Below are 11093 nucleotides of genomic sequence, written 5' to 3'. Positions count from 1 at the left end.
TTCAATGACCCTTTCAATATGAAAATACTAACAATCCAATAAAACAAGAATTTCTGTATTAGAAACACGTATTAATAAATTAGAAACAGAAATGGAGATCCTAGATAAACAAATAAAAGAAAATCTTCCTCCACATTCTTCTTCTCAGGCTACCCTTGATAAAGGAAAAGGTTTACAACTTACACAAACAGATGTAATAGATCGAGATCTAGTCTTTATAAAAGCCTCTAGTATATGTAATACAGGAAAAACTCTAGACATTAGAGTCAAATGTCTGGTAAATATCCATGGCCATGAATTTACACTACATGCCTTTTTAGATAGTGGAGCTACCAACTCCACCATAGATGAAAATACACTTCTTTCTGTCTTACCGAAAACCTTTATAAAAACAGCATCACAACCATTACTAAGTACACAATTTGATGGCCAACAGTTAGCTTGCACGCAATTTGTTACTAACACCCATCTAAGGTTTTATGACAACTGTGGTAAATATGGTACACCACTCTCACTTCCTAAGCTATGGATTAAGCCACTCTTACATCCTAATATTCATTTAATCCTAGGTTTAAATTTTCTGGTAGCATCAGATAGAGCTTGTCTTCTAACTAAAGATTATGCTCTTTTCTTTTCCTCACCCATAATATCTCCAATAGTATCAGACTATCCCTCTATTGTCCATCCCTTAACTACAAAATCCCACATAGAACTCCTACCTTCAGACAACACATCTTGTCAATGTTCTCCTAAAAATGCCTGTAAACAACCTAGTAAGAAGACACAATCAGATAACCAGACCTGTGCTCTAGTTTTTTCTGACTACCAAGACTCGGAAAACTAGCCTCACTTGGCTGGTCAAGCCCTATTACTGATGACACCTGTATCCCATATGATCTTATACTCCCACAACAGTTACTTCAATTAATAAACACACATAAACCTGATTTAGACTCTCTCATTTCTAGATTAGAAAAATTAGAAATAATTGGAGAAAATCCTACTAAATATTGGGACAGAGATAAAGTATACTGCAAGCTATCAATCATTAATCCAGACCTTACAATTAAGACCCAAGACTTAAAATATACAAATTGGGAAACTGAAGAATGCAAAATGCATATTAACCAACTCTTAACTTTAGGAGTCATTCAAAGGTCTACATCTAGGCACAGAAGTCCAGCTTTTATAGTTAATAAAGGATCAGAACAAAAACGTGGCCAATCTAGAATGGTATTTAATTACAAGAGACTAAATGATAATTGTCAAGAAGACGGTTATAAAATTCCCGACAAAGACCAACTCTTAAATAAAATCCAAAACTCAAAATGGTACTCAAAGTTTGACATGAAATCAGGATTTTGGCAAGTCAAAATGCATCCTGAGTCCATTGAATGGACAGCCTTTTCCTGTCCTGAAGGACATTTTGAGTGGCTTGTTATGCCTTTTGGCCTCAAGGTCGCTCCTCAAATATTCCAAAGAAAAATGGATGACATTTTTAGAGATTTTTCTCTTTTCACTTGTGTGTACATAGATGATATTTTAGTTTTCTCTAAGACTAAACAAGAACATTATGCTCATCTTCATATTATATTTAATTTATTTGAGAAACATGGTCTGATTATTTCTAGAAAGAAAATGACAATAGCCACTACTCATATAGATTTCTTAGGAGCAGAAATAGGACAGGGACAAATAGCCCTTCAACCTCATATCTCTGCTAAAATCCTTGCTTTTCCAGATAAGATGGAAGACACTAAAACTCTACGAGCCTTTTTAGGACTCCTAAATTATGCTAGACCTTATTTAAAAAATATAGGAAAAATCAGTGGCCCCTTATACAACAAAACCTCCTTAACAGGACAAAAACACTTTAATCAACAAGATATAGCACTTGTAAAACAGATTAAAGAATTAGTAAAAACAATTCCCATGTTAACACTACCACTTGATGCTGACTACTTAGTCATCGAAACAGATGGATGTGAAACAGGATGGGGAGGAATTTTATATAGAAAAACATCCAAGTATGACCCTAAAAATACAGAAACCTTATGCAGATATGCCTCTGGAAAATTTCAAGAAAAAGGACATCTTACTTCATTAGATTTTGAAATATTAGCAGTTATTTATTGTCTAGAAGCCTTCCGATTATTCATTTGTAATAAGCAAGAAATTACCATTCGAACCGACTGCGAAGCTATAGTCAAGTATAGTCAACAAACTAAAGGATTAAGAAAAGGATTAAGTACTAAGAGATGGCTAAAATTTACAGATACTATTATTAATAAAGGTTTACGTATTCACTGGGAACATATAAAAGGAATTAACAATTCTTTAGCTGATACTTTATCTCGTTTACTCCACTAACAATTTTTGTTTAGGGAATGGATCGGCCAAGGAAAGTTCGCACCTCGTTTGCTACTAAAACATTAAGATTTGGAACACAAGAACTACAACAGTTTACACAGCAAGAAGATCAGTTTCGCTCTTTATTCAGAGACAAACTAGATCACATTCAACACTGTTTGATAGATAACATTTGGCACATTCCTACCATCCCTGGTAGCTCCGGACACAAGATAGCAGTCATAAATGCCTTAACAAACTACTTTCTAACAACTATACAAAAGCCAGCAGGCAAGAAATTCTCTTGCTATGTAGTCTTTTCTGGGCCACAAGCTGGGGTATATGCTACTTGGGAGGAAACAAATATGGCCATACAAGGCTTAGAACATCCTTTCTTCAAAGGGTATTATTCACTTGAAGAAGCTTTTAATGCTGCCAGAACTCAACTTGGTGCTAATTTCTTTATTAGCACTTTATTAAAAACAACAACTATGGTGCCAACTAGCTCACAATCAGAAGACACTCCTACATATGCACAAATTACTTAAGGAACTCATGGGTCTCCTTCCTCTTCCACAACATTAGAAGAAAAGAAACCACAACGGGCTAACTATTTAACACTGGCCCAGTTAAAAGAACAAGCTGCTACAACTTTTGCTCAAAGAACATCTGCAGCCCATATATTGAGCCTGCCCAACACTATACCCGAGGATATCAACTCCTACGTTCGGAACCTAGCAGAACAATCTACACTACAGACATTTTTTGAATTATGTGAAGCATTAAAGGCTTTCCACAAAAATCCCCCTCCTGGGCTAACTATTACCTATGAAGCAGAATTTGGCCCAAAACTTAAATGTCAGAAAATTGGGCCAACCTGTGAAGACTCTGCTAAATACGGATGTCCATGCCAGTTGCTATATTCCTTCCGAAAAGCCAACTTAGACTATGAAAGGTATAAAGCAATTTCATACAAAGGAAGACTTATTACTCCTTTTCTTCTGATGGACTATGGACTGCTATACAAAGTCTGGATACATGATCCAGATTCGGTTAAAGATTTTCCTAAAAAGCTTGGTACTATTATTTCTCTGGCCCTCGAAGAAGAGGAAACGTTTGTTGTATGTACTTTTGACAGCTCTCCACCGGAATGGCTTAACCTTAATATTGAACCAGCCAAACATCTGGTTAAGCTGGATATCAATGAAGTCGGGGGTATCCAAACAGAACTTGAAGATTACCCATCTGACCCCGATCTCCATTGGGAAGCTCTCCCTACTATTGAAGATCAATTAAAGCATTGGAGAGCATCAGTACAAGGAACTAATTGGGCTTGGGATCGCTTGACAGATCCAGATAATTACTTCTTAATAGGAGAAACTTATACTGAGAAGATCTATTGGCCAAAAGATATGGGGACTAGATTCCTCCCTTTCTCATTCAAAACACAGCATACGACATTGCTTCAACATTATAAAAGAAAAACTGAAAGATACTGTGAGAAGAGACTAGCCAGCTCTGTTCTCTCTGCTAGAGCATATAGAGCAGCACTCAACAGAAGTATGCAGCCAGATTTAGCCGGAAGTTCACAAACTCCCTCTCTGGATCTTACCAGTGATAATAACCTCGACAACTTAATGGAGACTTAATAACGTCATCCATGACGTCCTCTCCCATAAACACAACACTACAGTAACATCTACCAAAAACGTCATTCATGACGTTTTTCTGCCACCTAGCCACTATGTCCACCCACCTAAAAAGAAGCCATCTGTCCCCTTAACTAAACCCTTCTTTTGCCAGGCCCCCTTTCCATTTTCTAGAGCTTTCCACTTGTCTTTCGCCAAGGCTTCTCTTTCCAGGCCCCTCTTTTTCTCTGCTTTCCTTCTCCTCCAAGAAAAGCTCTCTCCTTCTCCTATAAAAGGACCCCAAAACTCTCTTGCTGAAGCATCCACTTTCCCCCACTGCACTCACTACTGTCCATACTCTTCCGCTGTTCTTCAAGTTTGCGCAAGTGTGTTTGTAAGTTCTCTCTGTTAAGTTATGTAAAAATTCGGTACTTTTATGTAATATATGTTGTCTTCTATGTAAGCTATCTTTATGTAAAAATTTCATGTAACTCTCTGTAAAAATTCTCTACTAAATAAGATCTATGCTTGTTGCTTGTTTTATAATGATAATCTAAGTTTAGACTCAAAAACATTCTGTCTCTCTCGTCTTGGTTCTTTTCCTCAGTCCTTGTCTTAGTAACCGACAGGTGAACAGTAACTGTATCAGGAATAACCAAAATCATATAAGACCTGTGCGGGCTAAGTAAGAAGGGTAGCAACCCAAAATCTTACGCATAAGCCGGGGCACTGATTGAAAGGTGAGGTCCTGAACAGGTGAGGCTCCCTGGAAAACAAATAAGAAAAGAAAGCAGTTTAGTAAAAAAAAAAAAAAAAAAAAAAAAAAAAAAGAGTAAAAATTTAAAAAGTCAATATATTTAACCATACCATCACGGTATTGTGACTATCTACTTTATTTCTGCACTTCACTATTACTGTATTTTTCTTTTACTATTTACTGTTTACTATTTACTATTTACTGTTAACTATTACTGTTTTACTATTTACTGTTAATCTAATTTTGTTACTCTATTTCTGTTAATCTACTCTGTTTGTCAAGTTATTTACTGTTAATCTACTTTTGTTACTCTATTTCTGTTAATCTACTTCTGTTTAAAAAAAAAAAAAAAAAAAAAAAATTTTGGTATCAGAGCCTCAAGACCCTTTAGGACCCTATAATATATGAACAAACTACAATTTAGAAACACTCATTACGAAGAAGCTATTGAGTTTTCCCAACAATTTGCCAAAAGTAAAGAAACTGGTTACAGTAACGTCTCACTAGTAAATCAAGGCGACCAAGTACTAGTACAACAAAATAACACCATACTAGCACTACTTACTTCTTTACATTATAGGCTTACGGTATTGGAAACTCAACTACTTACTTTAGAAAATCATATCTATAAAGATACTCACACAAGTAATCTAAAAGAAACTCTTGAAAGTATTAACAAAGACCTTAGTAAATTGTCCTTAGGAAAAATAGTTACCCGACAACAACCAACTACTTATAAATTTCTTACTTATAAGACTCAAGATATCATTTCAAATGGATCTACAAACAAAGAAACAAACTGAAAGTTTTTCTGGTTTATCACAAATTTTAAGACAACCAAATAAAAACTTATCAATAATACCCAGGAGGTCCTCAACAAATATTGCCACTTATCAATTAGAAGAACTTATAGACATAGAACATAATTTAGACACTTTTTCTAACGAACAATTAAATACCTTAAACCCAAAAAGAATATATAATCAAGGACTATTATCCTTCTCGACATCACTTTATAGACATCACAGAACACAACCACTTCATCTACCAGATGGAGGTGAAGAAAGATTTACACTCATGACAGAAGAATCGGCAAGAACACTTTTACAAAGAAAACATCACTACATACATCTAGGATTAATAGTGTTTGGACTAAGAGGACTTACTAGAAAAAGTATAGGAGCTAAAGTCTTTTTAGTTCTTTATGACTCAAGATTTTCTGACAATGATAAGGCAATTATTGGACTTATTGAAGTAGATATGAATAGCAATTTAGGAATTACCTATTTCTGTCCAAACTTCAATATGACAATCCCGGACTTTATAGAACATATTAAAATTTCAGTACAAGCCAGAGGGTATGGAGACTTTCAAAGACATAATATTCAAATAGACATAATCTTTCTAGGAAAAACTATGACAAATATTAACAATAGTTTTAAAGTTCAAATTACTAATGTTATTGAAACCCTTACAACAAAAGGTATTTATTTCCACAAACCTAAGGACTTTTCATCAACATTACTTGCAGGATTGGATTGGACTCTTAATTTAGAATTAAACCATAAACCACAAACCTTACAACCAACAGAATCCATTATTTATAAAGACAGACATGGAAGCTCTATAGTCAGATTTCATAATTATAAACCTTCAACATCACAAGAAGAAGATAATGAAGAAACTCAAAATAATATGAATTTAATGAACATTGAATATAGCATACTGGACACTCCAATAAGCAATAATACGGAAAGTAATTATTTATTTTATGAAGATCTAAATGAATATGTTTACATTCCATTTGAAATAGCCAACTATTTCACTAAAGAGGATTTAAAAGAATTAGAAACTTTTGACCTTTTACACCATAAATTAGAGCCTGACTGGATGTTATATTTCGACGAAGAGCATAATATAATTGCTAAAAAACAAGATTACTTCTCAACAGTAAATCTAATGAATCCAGCCGAATCTAGTAGCACTAGTAACTTCAGACCACAACCGCTACAAGTAAGATACCCTGAAAGTTCTATGAGAACTATGGATTATGGGGAAGGACATCCCCCAAGAACAAAGATTACCCCATATACTAATAATAATCCTTTATTAAGAACAATAGGAAAAAGAAGACCACCTGAAATTACTTACTTTGGCAAGAATTCGGTCTTGTTAAATATTGGAGAATGCGATGATCCACAACTTTATGATACTTATCTAGAACAATGGATAGTCTCTGTTAAAAGAGATTATCAAGCTAGACATGAACTAGACATAGAAACAGGAGAAGCCATGATAAGAGTAGGAGAAAATTACCTAGGTGATGTTGCCAGAGCAGCATGGGAAGCCTATAAAACTACATATCCAGAGGAAGTAGCCAGGATGGCATCACAAGGAAATAACATACTCAATTTTTGCTATACAATTCATAGGTTGTTTACTGCCAGAGATGCTAATACTGGATTAGATATAAGACAAAGAGAAGCTATGAGAGACTTAGAACAATTACAACTCTTTAGTTGGAACTGGATTAAACATTTTTGTAATGACTTTCTAGCATTAACAGCAGTCTCGGGAAACTATTGTAACCCGGAACTAGGGGAAAGACTTTTTAGCAAACTTCCAGGAGACTTAGGAAAGGAAATACATAAAGCCTGGACAGACATGAATGTAGCACCACAATACGATAACATTGGAGTAAGAATTCAACACATTATTTCCATACTTAAAGAAAAATGTACCTATATCCATATACAAAAGCAATTAAAAAATCAACAATATGGATTTTGTAGCCAGATATATACCCCATTAAAATTTATGTATGTTATTTAAAAAATTCAAAAATTTGAAAAGCTTTGGACCCTTTATCCTTTTAAGTCCCCAGCTAACAAGACTAAATATACGTCAACATCATCATTTGAATCCTACCTTGATTATGTCTCACACCTTTGTTCAACAAATAGTTTATTTATATATAATAATGTATATGTAGCGAGTATAGTTTAGTGGTAAAAGTCTGATTTGTTCTATTAAAAACTTAATTCCAATAAAGAAATAAGATTTAATTGTTGTTATTGTTATTGTATATATTAGAGATAACTCTCATATATAGATTCAATTTTTTTTTTATTTGAGCTGTAATGATAATTTAAATTTTAAGAATTAGAGGTCGATTAGACTTTGAACGTAGAAGAGATTAATTTTAGTAGATGATACAGTAATAAAAAGGACATATCAAAGACGAGACAAAAGTGGGAAATGCGGTTAACATGGAGGTCAAAGTTAAGACGGTCAAAGGAAGGAAATCGTCAGTTGACCAAAGTCGGTCGAATGGGCATGAAGGATCCCGATCGACTCGGAGGCTCATCTAAGTAAATCGCTTATCTGGCTGGGGCGACTATATAGAGGACATCATATGCTCATAATTGTGACCAAGTGAATGCTAGTCCAATCAGACCGCATGTCCGGTCGGGCAAGGGACGACCTACTTGTTAGGATCCTTCTTACGGAGGCTAGAGAGGGGGGTGTGAATAGCCAACCCCAAATCGTCGCGTTTCTACAAAACGTGTTAGCGCAGCGGAAAATAAACACAGAAACGAAAGGGAAAGAAGACAAACCTCAAACAAACCGATGTAACGAGGTTCGGAGATAAACTCCTACTCCTCGGCGTGTCCGTAAGGTGGACGAAGCCTATCAATCCGTCGGTGGATGAGTCCTCGGAGAACCGGCTAATAAATGCTCCTTGTGGGTGGAGAAACCTCGCCATAATACTTGTAACAACAAGAAAGGAGTACAAGGAAAGCAAGAAGCAAATACAAACAACAATATGAATGCAACACTCGCTTGCCTTCTCTGTCGATCGGAGGCGATGAAGCAGCAACTTCACAACCCAAACGCAGCAGCTGATCGACGACTGGAAGCTCACGCGAAGCTTCGGAAGCGAGCTCAACAAAGCTCAGAACCTCAGAGCACAGAAGCAGAAGCTTCAATCCAAGGAAGAAGAAGAAGGAAGAAGGAAGGAGGCTCGCAGCAGCAGCCCTCCTTTTATAACCTGCGAAGAAAGCGAAGAAACACAGAAGAAATCTAGCCGTTGCGTCGCAACGGCTAGTGCCTGGATCGGTCTGTGGACCGATCAGGCTCCATGTGGATCGGTCCACAGACCGATCCATTCCCTAGCCTTCGCTGTTTCCTGATCGGTCCATGGACCGATCAGGGAACCTCCTGATCGGTCCACAGACCGATCAGGGAACCTCCTGATCGGTCCGTAGACCGATCAGGCTTCTCTTCTCCCGAACTTCTTTGCGCCTCCTGATCGTTGTCTGATCGGTCTCCAGACCGATCAGATAACCTACAGTAGGCTACTGGATGGTTACTGATCGGTCTGGTGACCGATCAGGCTATCCAGTGTATCACTGGATCGGTCCCCAGACCGATCCAAACTCCCCAGCCCTAAACCTCAGGCTTCTACACCAACATCCGGTCAACCTTGACCTGTTGGTTCATCATTCCTAGCATCTGGTCACTCCCTTGACCTTCTAGAATTCTCCACCAAGTGTTCGGTCAATCCCTTTGACCTACTTGGGCTTTCCTCTTCGTGCCAAGTATCCGATCACTCCCTTGATCTACTTGGACTTCCCAACACCAGATGTCCGATCACCCTTGATCCATCTGGATTTTCCCTTGCCCGGCTTCACTCACCAGGATTTTCACCTAGCTTCACTTACTAGGGTTTTTACCTGGCTTCACTCACCAGGATTTCCAATCTGCCTGACTTCACTCACCAGGACTTCCAAACTGCCTGGTTCCACTCACCAGGACTTTCCACATCCGGTCCAGAGAACGAGCTACCGAGCCCTCTCTGACCACAGTCCGGAGAACGAGCTACCGAGCCCTCTCCGACTTCCATCCGATCCAGAGAACGAGCTCCCTAGCCCTCTCTGACCATTGTCCGGAGAACGAGCTACCGAGCCCTCTCCGTCTTCCTATGTCAAGTTCCCATACTTGGACTTCTCCGTGCCAAGTCTCCATACTTGGACTTTTCCCGTGCCAAGCTCCCTGCTTGGACTTTTCACCATGCCAAACTCTCTGCTTGGACTTTTCCCGTGCCAAGCTCCCTGCTTGGACTTTTCCGAGTCAGGTCAACTTACCTCGGGTCAACCAGGTCAACCTTGACCACGGGTTGCACCCACAATCTCCCAAGCTTGTATCCTTGTCAAACATCAAGATACAACTTTTCTGTTCACGTCAAAAATCGTCAAACATAACTCGTCAAACATCAAAACATAACTCGAGTCAAGTCAACTCGAGTCTAGTCAACCAGGTCAACTTTGACCTAAGGTTGCACCAATAATCTCCCCCTTTTTGATGTTTGACAAAACCCATAAACAAGTTAGGTTAACCCGATAACCTAACTTAGGTTTTCCAAAACATTCTCCCATTCTCCCCCTTGGGACATCTCTCCCCCTTTTTGACACACATCAAAAAGAGGGAATCAAGGTCAAGAGTTTCTTCCCAATGAAAGTCTCATACCTTTCATTGAAACCCTTAATTTCCCCCTTGATACTAAACTCAACACTCAACTTAGTGACAATTCCATATCACTAATCCTCAAAAGTCTTAAGGAGTAAAAACTCCCCCTTGACTAATAGGTAAAACTCCCCCTAAAGGTCAACTCCCCCTTGACCATTGCACCAACAATGTCTTGGAAAGTTTCAATCCTTTAGAGATCCGAAACTCAACTCCCAAAAACTGAAATTTCAGACACCTGCTGAAAATCAGAAATTCGGCACGCACTGATCGGTCCCCAGACCGATCAGGAACCCCTTGGATCGATTCCCAAATCGATCCTCGCTTTCTGGATCGTCACTGATCGGTCACCAGACCGATCAGGACTTCTCTGGATCGGTCCGATGACCGATCCAGCCTCTGAAATCAGAGATTTCTGATTTTTCTCCTCGGGAGAAATTCAGAAACTCACAGAAAATTACAGAAAATTCTAAAAATCATAAAATTTTGAGGATACATTCCTCATACCATATACTATCATGGAAAAATAATTTTAGATGAAAATAGATTCCATTTTTCAATCTTGATACAAAGTTCAAAAGACTTTGAAATAGTTCAAAGTTAAGTAAACTTTGTATCACAATGTTCAATGATGAATGCTATCACTAGAATGGCTTCATCAAGATTTTTCAAATCAATTTTGAAATGATTTTTAACCCTTTAATTTAGGACCACAATCTTAGGGCTAAATGTACATGACTTGTACATAAGCTTTCCCTATGATCCTCCTTCTTGAATTAGTCTCATCTAGGTACAAGAACTATGCACCTTGATCCTAACTCATGATCCTAATA

The sequence above is a fragment of the Zingiber officinale genome, chromosome 8A (genome assembly GCF_018446385.1).
Source record: "Zingiber officinale cultivar Zhangliang chromosome 8A, Zo_v1.1, whole genome shotgun sequence".
NCBI lineage: Eukaryota > Viridiplantae > Streptophyta > Magnoliopsida > Zingiberales > Zingiberaceae > Zingiber > Zingiber officinale.
The sequence above is the reverse complement of the archived record's forward strand: the minus strand, read 5'-3'. Positions refer to the sequence as shown.